Source organism: Coturnix japonica, chromosome 5, assembly GCF_054131305.1.
Source record: "Coturnix japonica strain WE chromosome 5, WE-NBRP24, whole genome shotgun sequence".
In the NCBI taxonomy this organism is placed as follows: Eukaryota; Metazoa; Chordata; class Aves; order Galliformes; family Phasianidae; genus Coturnix; species Coturnix japonica.
This window is the reverse complement of record NC_140667.1, coordinates 9,380,170-9,393,248: the sequence shown is the minus strand read 5'-3', so window position 1 is coordinate 9,393,248 and position 13,079 is coordinate 9,380,170. Positions and strand designations below refer to the sequence as shown.

The following is a 13,079-nucleotide window of genomic DNA, read 5'->3' as shown; positions in this document are numbered from 1 at the left end:
CAGAAATGAAGATATAATAATCATGAAAAGATGCCTTATTTCCTTACCTTCAGAAATCAGTCTTCAAGAAACATCTGTTATATCTGTTGGGGAAGCCTTCACAGTTTCACCCCACAAGGGGGGTTGTCAGCATAATTGATTTTCTATTGTTCTCTTGTAAATGCAGAGGACATCAGCCAGCATGACAGTTGTAATAATATTTTTCATAAATTGAGGTTTCTCTCCTTGGAGTGGACCAGACTCTCATAAGAAACTCAGCTCTTAGGACTTCTGAAAAAATGAGTTTCTTGACTATGTGTTTGGAGAAACACTCAAGGATTGGAGGTCAAAATACAAACAAAAAGGTATTTATATTTGCCTTTGAAAAGTATTTGGGGAAAAAAAAAAAAACTTGCTGAATATCTGAGGCTGGAAATAGTGACATTATATAGTAACCTGCTCCCTCACATTAGAACCAGAAGCATACAAGAAGCAATCATGCAATACTCACTGTTAACCAGTGATGGACCAGTGGCCACCCCAGCATACATCACCAAGCTCCAGGAGCTCTCGTGGCTTTTCAGTGGTGTCTCAGGGAACATGTATTGAAGAAGGGGCAAAAGCTGTAGGCAGGCAGAGGAGGGGGGGGAAATATAGAAGAAGCAATGAGGTGAAGGCTGAGGTCAGAGAAAGATAAGGGTAATGAGGTGCTCCAAGGCAGAGCATGAACCTGCAGCCCATTGAAGAGGCCGATGTTGGAGCAAGAGATCAATGTTAGGAGGAAGGAGAGGCAGAGAGGAACTGTTGTGGAACCACTGCACCTCTCATTCATTGAAAGAAGAATCAGGAATGAAGTGGGAAAGGTTGTAGGGGTGGGGGGTGGCCGGGAAAGATGTGTCTTCAGTTTTTGATTTTGGTTCTTTCAATTGGCAGAAAAGTTAATTTTCTCCTGTCTCAAGCTGTCTCAAGCAACAGGCATTGAATTTGCCCTGAAAAAATGCTGTGGTATTTCCATCTGTCAGTAACAGATTAAAAAAAGATTGTGTGGATTCTTTATAAACAACCCTAAGCCTTCACCTACGCTATTTATGTCTAAACTACAGAAGATCTAGTGATTGACAGCTGGACTCCTATGCCAACAACTTGCCAGAAGACTGACAAAATAAATTTGGTGAAACCTGTACATCTCTGAAGGGACCATGAGCAAGACTGAATTCCCAGTCTTCACTGTCTTTTGTAAACTCTGCTAAAATTCCACTCTGTTATATAATTTCAAATTATTATATCAATATAATAGTTTGAAATCTACTTTCTAATGAATCATAAGATTTGAGAATGAGTATTCCTTTTGCCTGAATGTTACTAAATCTGTATTAAACACTGATTTATTTGTTTTTAGAGGTTATTTTCTGCTTCAAATGCTATCTTTAGATTTTGTGACCAATGGGCATAGGAATAGCAAGTACCGTTTATCTATGATTAAAAGAAATCTGCAAATGAGGGTATTATTTCTTTAAAAGAAGAAAAAAATAATAATATCTCTTAATAAACTAGTCTAGAAACATTATTTTATCTTTTTCTTATTTTTTCCTTCACAAAATATAATGAAGGTCAAGCAGATGCTGTATGGAAATAAAGAACAAATGCACATATTTCCAATTAAGAGGACTTGTTAGTGCAGTAAGATTAATTGGTCAGACATTAAATTGAAAGTAAAATTCTCCAGCAGCAAAGGAAAGATGAAAAGCTTAGAGTGATTTTCAGAAATTATGCTGTCATGGACTTGGTGGTACCAAACTGAACAATTGCATGGAGTGCCTTCCATTATAAAGAATATTTTGAAACTGAAATGAAATATGATTTGAATCAACCCTCTATAAATATCATCTAAGTGCCTAGAAAGTTCAGATAAATGAAGCATCTGAACAGAAAAGCCTTGGAAACATGAATCCCTGGGCAAAGTTAGGACTGCAATCAGCCAAAACATCTCCAGTGCAGCTGATCTTATTTTATTACTTGGGAAATGGAATTTACCAACTTAAATAAAAATATTTTAAACTGAATTAGTTAAACAATTACAAGACTAACAACCTTCATTTTGAAACACTGCTCAGTTTGAGTAGATTTTGAATTTGAAAATCCTAGTGAATTTTTTAGTGTGAAATGGAGTTCCCCAACAAATCTCCTTTAATGTGAATATCCTTTCCTGCTATAATCACAGTGGCAAAAAGTTCAATTATTTTTTCCCAGGGATGAACTTCAGAAATTAATGATGATTATTGCTGGCAATTTAACATTACTTTTTTTTTTTTTTTTTCTCCTCATCTCTTTTTTTCTTCTGAATTCTAGACACGAGTATTAACACTGATGTTTACATTGATACAGATGGAAAAATGGAACTTCATACTTCTGGGAAATAATGTTCTGTGCCCTGCAGAGCAAGAACAGCCCTGGATACAGAACCCCATTGGTCCTAGAAAAACCTTCCCTGACTGCATTTTGGAATAACCGTGGATCGATAAACAAATGCTTGAAGGTTTTTTAAGTGCTTATAATTTATGATTTTTTTATACGAGATGCTTGATCACAGAGATATCCTAAACTACATCACAAAATCATCTGAAAATGTTCCAGCTTGGAAGAAGGAAAAGGAAGGATGTAACATTCTTGGGTTTGTTATGAAGTTGGATAAAAACAAGAACTGTACATGAATGGACCCTGAGCTTTTTACTTATTATTTTTCATCTCTGCAGTCAAATCCTCTGAACAGAGATCAGCAACATGAGACTTTGTCATCTTTTCTGGCAACAGTGAATTAATTCTGCTTACCTTTTAACAAATGCCAAGGCACTGAACTGGCTGCTGGGTGAGCTTCTTTGAGCAGAGCTTGTTGCACTATAGAAGATATCCATTTTAGTCTGTTCTTTTAGTCTGGTACAGTGAAAAGTTGACACTAACTTCTGAAACTCCTCAGGATCTGAAGGCAAAGAAGATGGTCTCAGACTCCCAAACCATGAATTAAGTCAGACTACAAGAGACAATATATAGCAAGTATCAGATCCTAGTCTGTAGCAACCAAAGGCCAATTAATTTAGTTTAATACATAAAAATCACATTCCTTGATCTAAGAAATCTACCAGTGCCCTGTCTTGGCAAAACTGTGTCATGTTCTTTTTGCATTTCAGTTAGCTTAGTTTTGGGAAAATATTGTTTTTTATATTTAGTTTAGCTCCAAATTCTTTTCTGAACGCAGCTTGAAAGATCTGAGTAATGCATGAGTAATACCTACTAGGCAAGGAAAACTCTGAAATAAATATGAAGAGACAAAAGGAAACTTTCTGGTAAGCCAAAAGAAGAAGCAGGCTTTGTCACTTGCAGAAGAAATAATCTTTTTTAATGGGAAAACAATGAAAAACAAACACCAAATAAGATCAGAGCCAGTCTTGTAAATCAGTGTATCTTGCTTGTTGATTTAAAACCTGATTAAAATCAAACATTTCCATCAGTACTCCTTTTCCACTCTACTTAAATGTACTATCAATTATGTCACCCTGCCTTCTTCTGAAGGAGAGTGAAGGGTATTTGCAAACATGTTGTGTTATTTTAGCTGTGTTCTTGTTCCTACAATAATGTTGAAGATTTCTAACTTCTACTATAAATTACAAAGTGATTTTTGAATCCAATGTCTGTTTCCAGAAATGCTTTTCTTTTATACTGACATTAATAATTAGGTGACTTCTCTTTATACTTTCTGTAAATGTCTTTTACACTGTAACTAGAGAAGAGATGAGGAACTGATAGGGAAAGGTAAGGTCAGTGCATCAGATTCTTTCATGTAAGAGTTTTCCAAGCAGGATTTAAATAGCTATTATGGCCTGATTTATTTTTTATTTTGGCAATAACTCTGTAAGTGAGCCTTTGTGTTAAAATGCCTGTATGGAGCTGCCCCTACATACCATTTGTTGCATCAAAGACTTTCTGTTTACAACCATCTCGTGGCACCTGGTTGCTACAAGGTTTGCAGTTCTCACATTTTCTGAATGTCAATGAACTATAAAATAATTAGCAAAGAATCAGGTCATTTAACTTGAATCAATTTACGACACTGTGTTTTCTCAGCGTTGGCTCCATCACCTATGTCAGCACTACGTGGGCAGTCCCATTTGTACCACCTTAAAATTGGATTGATCATACATTAGCTAACAGTTATTCACACATTGCCCTGTGGAATAATTTCACAAAAAGCTGTATAACTGAGGAGATGAAAAGGAGTTGGATTTCACTGCTAGTTTAATATGTGCAGCTGTTTCACCCTGACATCCCTTTGCTAAATGTTCAGGAAACTCCATGGTCTAACACATCATTAAAAGGCAAAAAAGAATTCTTAATTCTCCTGAGCATCTCAACTCCAGATAAGAGTGATAGCCTAAAATATATCATCTGCTTTAAGTTCCGTGTAGCTGCCACATAAAAAGAAAACTTCCATGAACTATTTCTGAAGGATACAAACTCTAAGGCAACTGCACTAGAGATTTAGCTGAACAATAATGTTACTATAATATGGGGCTAAGACTAGCAGAGTCTGAATCTAGAAGTTCAGTTGGCAGCAGTAGAGCCATGCTTGCAAAGTTTGTACTGTATCATCAAAGCACAGACTTCACTACCCTTGGAAATTCTGCTTAGCCTTTGCATCTCCTGTTGCATAATACCATGAGATAGATGTGCAACTAAATCATCGTCTATTGGATTAGAAACTATCAGAAAATATGCTCTAAAAATATGTTAGTAGTTTTGAAGACTGTATGGTATTAAAAGAAAAGAAAAAATAAAATCTCCAAGCATTAATTTATTTATTCACAGTGGTTTCTAAATGTCAGTCAGTCAGGGTTTTTCAAAGGAAGAGGAAAGAAGCACCCAGAGGGAGAAACCACTTGGACTTAGAGAAGCCATGTAATCAGCGGGTATACCCTTCTACCTGCTGATTTTAACTAGGAGTGATAACCACTCAACTCAACAAAGTCTTTCCAAGGAGGAAGGGCACCTTGTCAGTGTAATGTCTTTGTCCAAGAATATACAGGATGTTTAGCAAGTCCCTTTATTTTTTTTTTTTCCTCTCTCTTCATTTTGTTCAGGCAATTCTTAACAACTAAAAAAGAAATAAGACCTCTTCTGGCTTCTAACCTTAGTAGCAATAAAGCTGACGTTGCACCATTAGTGGTAAAATATTGGATTCATAATCTCGAAAGCACTGGTTGTAACACAACATTTCCTTGTTATTCAGAGTATAAAACTGACCAAGTACATTTTATTCATATTAAGCTTTTAACTTCTATGTGGGAGAGGGGATGAGGAAGCTTGCTACATTAAAGTGCATAAATTCACCTCTGAATTCCAGACATGGGACAAAAGACCAAACAATTCTTTATGTGCACAGATATACGTTCAAGTGGAAAGGTTGACCATGTTCTTTAATCTTGACTAAACTGCTGACTCAGTCATGACCCAGCTGCATAGATGAGTGAATTGCTACTGCTGTTCAGCCATTATTTCTGGCTAAATCATTTTACAAGAATAAGGAGTCTTGGCTACTCTTTCAGATATAAGGTTCCACTGTAAGAACTAGGTTATTTTTCTCAAAATATGTTGTCTTCTTTCGTATACCAGCAAAGTAGTATTTAAATACATTAAGTAGTATTCTCTAAGTACCCTAGCAAACTAAAGCATATAATCACTCAATTAACAAAAATATTTTGATAGAATCTGTTCTTCATGCTCATAAAAAATTCCTACACAGTAAAAATAACTGAAAACAGTCTGTAAGCTCCTTGTAAATAAATACATATATCTGTAGGTGTAAAGTCTCCATGGTTAGTACAAGGGCAAGCTCTGGTGTTTGCCAGTGTTGCTTTTTGTCTAACCAAACGTGGTTGATAATGGGATTCTACTGAATTTCATGATATTAGCAGTCAGTGGTACAAAACAATGTGGAGATATGTATTAGCATACTAATTTCATGTTCTGATTATTCTTTCTACAAAACTCCTTTATCCTCATGCTGCTAGAAAGCCTTCAGCATTGTTTCTTCCAGGGCATATTGCTCTTACTGGAAAGAGATTCTTAATGGCAACCTCCAAAGCAGTCCCCTGTCATGTAGTGATGGAGTTCCTATTGCTTATGCTCCAAAACACTGCCTCATTGCCAAATGTCTCATAAGGCCAGAAACTGACAGAACAGTACAGTTCTCATTTTCCTAGTTTGCCATCCATGCAATTTATAGTGATATAAATAAGATCTCACTGTGAGAGTCAAAGAAACTGTACAGTGAGAATGAATAAGGAGATTCGCACAGTAGTCTAGAGAGTGTGACTGGTCAGTGCCTACTTGTTTTAGTATGAACTTATTTTCAGTTGCAAATTTAGATTTCAAAATAGCATTTAGAACTTTCATTGTGATAAATGAGAAATATGTTTCTCTATTGAGAAACTTAATCCCTCAAACTTTCAGATCTATAGTTAATCAAGATGTATTTTACAAGATAGTCAAAAGCTCCAGTCACCTTGATAGTTTTATCATACGACTTACACAATTTTCTTGTCCTATTCTACATAAAAAGGTTCTTCTCCAGATCTGAAGCTGTATCTTCAGCCATTTCTCTAAAAAGTTCCTTCTAAATATAATTCTGCTAAGGACTTAGTTCAATACCTGTTAGAGGGATAGATAGACTTAAGTTTAAAAGGTCCTAAAGTAAACAAGCAAAGTAATACAGACCTTACAGCATTTGCTGGCTTTGGTTCAAGCACTTCTGCCACTCTGAAACAGCATTATGCTAGAGTTTGGGTGAAACTCTAAGGTGTCTCATGTGACATTGCTCATTTTGCTCTGGTTTAAACTGTATATCATGAATTTCATCTTGAATTACTGCAATTCTTTGAGTTTATTTTGGACCTAGTTGTTAGGAAATACAAATGCAAAAGAAACTTGGTTATAATTTTTTTAGAGCCACTAGCACATTTTCCCAGCACTGAAGACTGGAGCCAAAGAAACAGATACCATCTTCTGAAAATATTTTACCACATCATTTAGAGGTTACTGATAAATTAGAATATTACAAAAGGAAGAAATAATTCTCAACTACCTGCAATTTTAGGTGTTGTATACTTGTATATGTAAGTGCACATTACCTTTGTAATGGAATGTATATCTGCAAATCTGCTCTCTTCAGCTTCCTGCAGCATTCTCCTGCAGCCAGGCCTTTACAGCACTGTCCTCTGTCTTGTAGGCTTTGTGGCTGACAGATAGAAGAAAGCACCTGAAAGAGAAGAAGAATGCTATCAGAACTTTTCAGGATAGGTTTGAGTTCTAAAGTGACATTATAGCAAAATATGATTTTGCCAGATAATCAAAGAATGTCTGTAAGTAAGAAGAGATACTTCTGATCACAATACAGAACTCAGCTTCATTTTTACTTCATCTTCCCTGAAGTAAGTAGGCCTGAGATAGAGCTCAGCTCTTGCCCTTCTGTAAATCATGAGGAAAATGCTAAGAGCATGACTTGTGTAAACAAACTCAGAATCATCACTGGCTTCCCAAAGCAAACCCTTGTGTTACAGATCAGGTTTACAGGCTGTCATAGAAGTCTTTCCTGGGAGCATAAGTTGGTCAGTTTCTGAGCCAGCAGCGAAGGGTATAAGGTTATAACAGTTAACATACTCTTGAATGGCAGAGCACCATGGGTCATTGGTAAAATGGAAGGCTTAGCAATGGATCAAATTGTATCTGCCAAGTATATTTATCTTTCTGCTTGCTAAGTGTTAAAGAGTCCTGGTGACACCGATAAGGGAACTGTTACTTATATTTGCAAAGCCTAAATACATCGGGTCGTGACCCTGATTGGATAAGTGGTAGCTAACTCTTATGGCTTTCTAACAATAGAGAAAAATTACAGCACTGGTAATTGGGCACCAGCTACGGAGGAAAATGTGAATGGCAATAAGTACAAAGGCAGATTTTGACTTTCTGACTCCTTGGCATGCTTTACGGAGTATATGGACCATGCCACTTTAGTCTGATCTTCACAAAGGAAATGTCTTTGAACAAGCCGAGACTGACAGCTTTTTTCTGACTCTGTGTGAGGTTTAAGTCTGGGACTTGGCACTCATGTCACTGGTGCATGACAAAAAGTAGAGAAGTAACACTTTAGAAACACAGTAGGCCTTCTGCTGCTTCTTTTGTTGCCTGGACAGTCCAGCGTTCTTTCGTATCACAGAAATACAATAAAGGTGCTAGCCATCGATTTGGTCAAGGATGAAACTGGCATAACAGACCTGCAATGGTGCAGAACTAATCTGCAGCCAGGCCTTTCCTGTGTGATAAGCCCACACCCAAGTAACCTAATCTGCAATGGGAAATCACACACACAAAAAGTGCCCAGCATTTAGTGATGGCCTGAATTTTTTCACAGTCATTTGAAGTTTTCCATTGGGGTCCTCTAGTCATTTGATGTGGCAATTAGCAAGAGGACTTTTGTACTCCAAGGAGATGAAACGGCCCTCTCCAATAATTATTTTATGCCTTGAACAGAAACAAAAAAAAAAGCCCAAGGAGTAGATAACATTGTTACATCAAACAGCAAATGGGTTGTGCTTCTAGCTACTTATTTTCTTTCATTAAAGCAAAGTGCTACTTTTCCCATGAGAAAAAAATCCTTGAAATTATAAACCTAAATTTCCCCATATTGTCTCTAGACTATCTGTGTTTTTATCTAGGTTTCTAATGCAGTCTGTTTGCTTAGATCCTGCAGCATTTTATAATTCTTATTTGGTTTAAAAACTATGAAAAATTAGGGGGAAAGTGTTAGCACCATATGTAAAATCTTGTTTTCTTCCCATCAGAGCCAAACACATCACAAGATAAATTAACAGATTTTTTACTTAATATGCTTAAGAACTCACGTATTCTCCATCAATAATTTTATGTAAGATAGAAGAGTTTGATTCCTTCACAGTCAGTATAATCTGTGCTGGAAAAGCTGCATATGAAATGCAGTAACTGGCTTCATTCACATCATGACTTCCCAGTTACAAGAAGACTGTAAGTGAGGGAATTAAGGCTTGGAGATAGCTCTCTAAGAAGCACAGCATAAGCTGAAGTCAGAACCTACCAGTTCTTTTGCACTATGAATATTTAAGCAAAGCCTATCAGACTTTCAGTTACTTATTTCTTTGTTTGCATCCTGCCTTTCTTTGTAGCTGAGCAAAAATGTAGCGTTGTAGATACAAGCAAAAACAAAAAAAAAAAAAAAAGAAAGAATTAATAAAAACAGATATCTAAGCATGTTTAGAATTTAAACAGATAAACTTCTATTTTATTCCCTAGTTTATTGAGGCACCTATACATAAAACTGAAGATTATTTCACCAGCAGCACAGTTTCTTCTGCAGGAAATTAAAGATGTGTTGATTTGTCTGGGATTAAATCAGAATAGTTCTATTTCCTTTTGGACTTATTTTTCAGTCACGTTAACTGATGAAATTACATTATTCTTTTACATTGAAACATCCCTTTGCAAATGTGTTGTCTTCTGCATCCAATTTGCTCTCTAAAGAAAGGGGGTAGATCTGGTTGTGCAGACATATGCTGTTGCTACACATATTTAACTTTTCACCCACACTATAAAAAATCCCTAACCCATCCAGCATGCTGTTATCAGCATTTAGTCCTAATGAAAGAAATCATTTTTTAAAGGAAGAATGAGTGGGCCTAATTATGTTCTCACTTAAGCTGAGTGCAAAGGAGATCAGAATCAGATTCTATATGCTTTTTTTTTTTTTTTTCCTCCTTTTTCTCTTCCAGAAAGACAAAGTGAATAAGCTTATCAGCTTCACTGGTAGCTGGTCTTCCAGTTAGCATTTTCATTATACAAAATTAATTTACTTGTCCACTCCTGAGAAATTACATAAACGTGTGTTACAGATTGTATGCCACAGTGCCACTCTTTTGTCTGAGTCACAAAATGTTTTACTTCATTGATGATGAGCTTTCCTACAAATATTTTACTTCTGTACAGAATATACTCAGGAAAAGTAATGGACTATTTGTGTTGTCTGGAGCTGGATGAATACACTGCACATCGTTATCTTTTTACCAAATTCTATCTTGTTTTTGTGGATCAGTTTTATTGCCTGCATGATTTGATGGGCAGCTATTAAACTGATCACAAGCCATAACTTGCTAATAGTTGGGAGCCATAATTTAAGATGAGTTGCTAGGACCTTTCCATATACCACCTAGACAGCTTACAATCATCATTTTTGTGCAAGAACTCACAGTTATTGATTCAAATATCACATCTTTAGGCAATTTTAACTCTGATCACAGGATATCTTGATTTCTTGCCTTTCTTTTGTATTTTATCCCCTAGGATTAACTGCTCATGCAACTATTCTTACTGAACTATGGTAGACAAAAATCATCAAGGTAGCTCTCTTGTCAGGAAGAGCTCCAGACAAGATATAAGTGGTCCTAGCAGAAATCACAGATGGACACAGCCTTCATCTCAGTGTGGAGGCAAGGTCGGGGCTGTGAACAGTTTGCAAAAGTGGACAGCAGGCTGAAAGATAGAAGGGCTAGGTCTTCACAGCTTCACTCACCAGAAAAACCCAAGAGCAGCCATAATTTGAACCAACTATTCAAGTGTGGTTTAGCATCACTTGTATATTAGACATTTCCATACACCACACCCAGCACCCCTACATGGGAGTCAGGTGGGGCTCTCTGCCAGGAGTTTACTTGTATCAGAGAGAGAAGCATCCAATTGGTGAAGGAATATATTTCTCCATTTCATGCAGTGGCTTCACTCCACAAGTCAGTGTAAAGAATATCAGGTGTGAAGACCCTATGGACCCATCTGCCTTTTGACAATCCCAGATGCTCTTTGGCATGCTGCTGTTCTCTAGAAGAAATGGGGAGGGCGTGGGGGGTGGAGGTGGGGAACAAAACAGTGCTCTGATCCACACAGATTTTTCATCTTTGTACTGCCAAGTTCTGATTACAACACAGTAAATATGTGATCTGTATGAAAGACGAAGCATTTTTAAAGTATCCATCATTTCCTACTACTTTGAATACAAGTGCTACCGCATGCATGAGTAAAAGGCCTGCAGCACGTGAAAATGCTTTGTCAGTTCTTCATGGGAGAGCAGAGCCCCTCTCATTTGTCAAAGAAATTCCCAAGCACCTCGCAATGATTGCAACGATTCACCTGCTTTCATGGGGAAGAGATGCAAATTCCAAACTGGATTGCTGAAAGCAGATGAAGTACTGCACTTAAGTACAATTCATAGGAGTGTGTACAAAGATAAGGATGTAGAACTAGCATAGGACTAAAGGTGGAAGAGAACAGCTCTTCCCAAATAAGCTTGTATTAGAAGTAAATAAACATAAATAAGAAAAACATATGAATATTAATACATTGCAAATGAGCTTTGGGTCTCAGGAGGATCTGGACAAACCTACTGTCAGCTGCACCCACACTAACAATCCATTACCCATCTATCCTGCTGGAAAAGATGATAACAGTTTGTGGCATTGTAATAGTTAGAATGCTTAGGGATGCTGGAGCAGTCATGACCACAAAGCACATGGCAGTTGTCTGAATACTTATGCAAATATTTCTGTGGTTTTGATTTGTCTTAAGCTGGGCTGTTGCTGCAACTGTACAGATAACTTTGACCCATTCATGCAAGAACTTCTATGATAAGTTTCCATCTGCCAAAATGGAAGAAGTGAAAATATTAACTCACCATGATCCTGAGATGAATCATTGAAATGGAGGTTTGATCCTTAGAACAGAATGAAGCCACTGATTCAGAAAGGTACTTCGGAGAGTGTCTTGTTGGCAGCTTTCTCTCCTGTCTCATTGACTTCAACAGGTTTCAGACTGCAGCTTAAGTATTTAACTGAGATATTTATCTTCAAAATCCTTTTTTAAGGCCATAGTTACACGGGAATGTTGCACTGATTTGACCTGGGATATGAATTTAATTGATTTAGATAAATCAGTGCAAACTCTTGTGGGAATATATTCATTTTAGCGTAAAAAGAGAAGCTATTAGTTTGTCTTAAATTAGCTTGGCTTTAAATTAAATTAATCTACTTACCTAATTATTTAACCAGGCTTTAAAGCCAAGATTTAAAATGCAGCTGAAGTAAAACCAGTGCACTTTCCCTGTAGACATCAGGCTTTTGACCCCATTGCTTGAATTATGTAGTCTTCTTTCTTCAATAAAATGATTCTGTAGTCATCTCACAGAGTGGGTGTGGAGAGAAGCCAACAGCAGTACATGTGTTCCCTCGAGTCCTTTAACAATAAAAGCCAGATTCCTTTGGTTTGACCTATGAAATAGATGTCTTCTTGTGTACTTCTAAAAACATGTTTGCAGTCTGCTCTGGGGATATACATGTACATATGTTCTTTTAACTGCCAGAGATGCTGTAAAAAACATCAGAGTTTAGGAAATGACAGAGTGAGTGGGTGGCAAGAAAGGATCACATAATCCTCCAAGAGAACCTTTTGGGTAGAGACTAATTTCAGAATGTGAACAGCAGCTGTGCATTTTCACTACTTATAGTGCATCAGAATTCTTACAAATCTGGGACAACATGACCAAGAATTTGTAGGGGCTTCAATGAAGGCTCAGAATTGCAGCCAACCTCATGCCTCCCTGCCCTCATCCTCCCCACCTCAGTGTCATTAAGGAAAGGAATGGTCAAGGGAGTCTAGTGCTTCACTTAATTGCATTTTACATCACTGTTTTTTCAGTGATAAAGCGAGATCGTGTACTTCAACCAGCCTGTAAATATTTCTTTTGAATATCACTTGAAAAACGTCTCTCTTATTGGTCAAGGCAAAAGGAGCCAGATCTTACTGCTAAAGGACCCACTCTTTTCCAGGGTGCTGACACTGTCCAGTACAGAAGCACATATGGTACACATATACAGACAAAGAAAGACCCAGTATTTAAATCTGTGAAATAAAGAAAAACACAGTTATCTCTCCTGAGTCTAAATGGTCTACAGGCTTCTATTGCTAACACTCACCAC

At 37.1% G+C, this 13,079-nt stretch overlaps 2 long non-coding RNA genes across 3 annotated transcripts in view; both read right to left on the bottom strand.

Moving 5' to 3' along the window:
• The window catches only part of LOC107314463 (uncharacterized), a 56,417-nt gene extending 56,233 nt beyond the window's left edge, over positions 1 to 184 (bottom strand). For both annotated transcript variants that reach the window (XR_014946994.1, XR_014946995.1), the window contains exon 1: positions 48 to 184. This is a non-coding gene — a long non-coding RNA (uncharacterized LOC107314463). The remainder of the gene's footprint in view (positions 1 to 47) is intronic.
• A 2,624-nt stretch (positions 185 to 2,808) lies between these two features.
• The window catches only part of LOC107314413 (uncharacterized), a 31,682-nt gene continuing 21,411 nt past the window's right edge, over positions 2,809 to 13,079 (bottom strand). Inside the window, exons 2-5 of the long non-coding RNA XR_004307514.2 lie at positions 12,137 to 12,336; positions 11,780 to 12,003; positions 7,161 to 7,288; positions 2,809 to 2,956 (exon numbers count right to left, since the gene is read on the bottom strand). This is a non-coding gene — a long non-coding RNA (uncharacterized LOC107314413). The remainder of the gene's footprint in view (positions 2,957 to 7,160; positions 7,289 to 11,779; positions 12,004 to 12,136; positions 12,337 to 13,079) is intronic.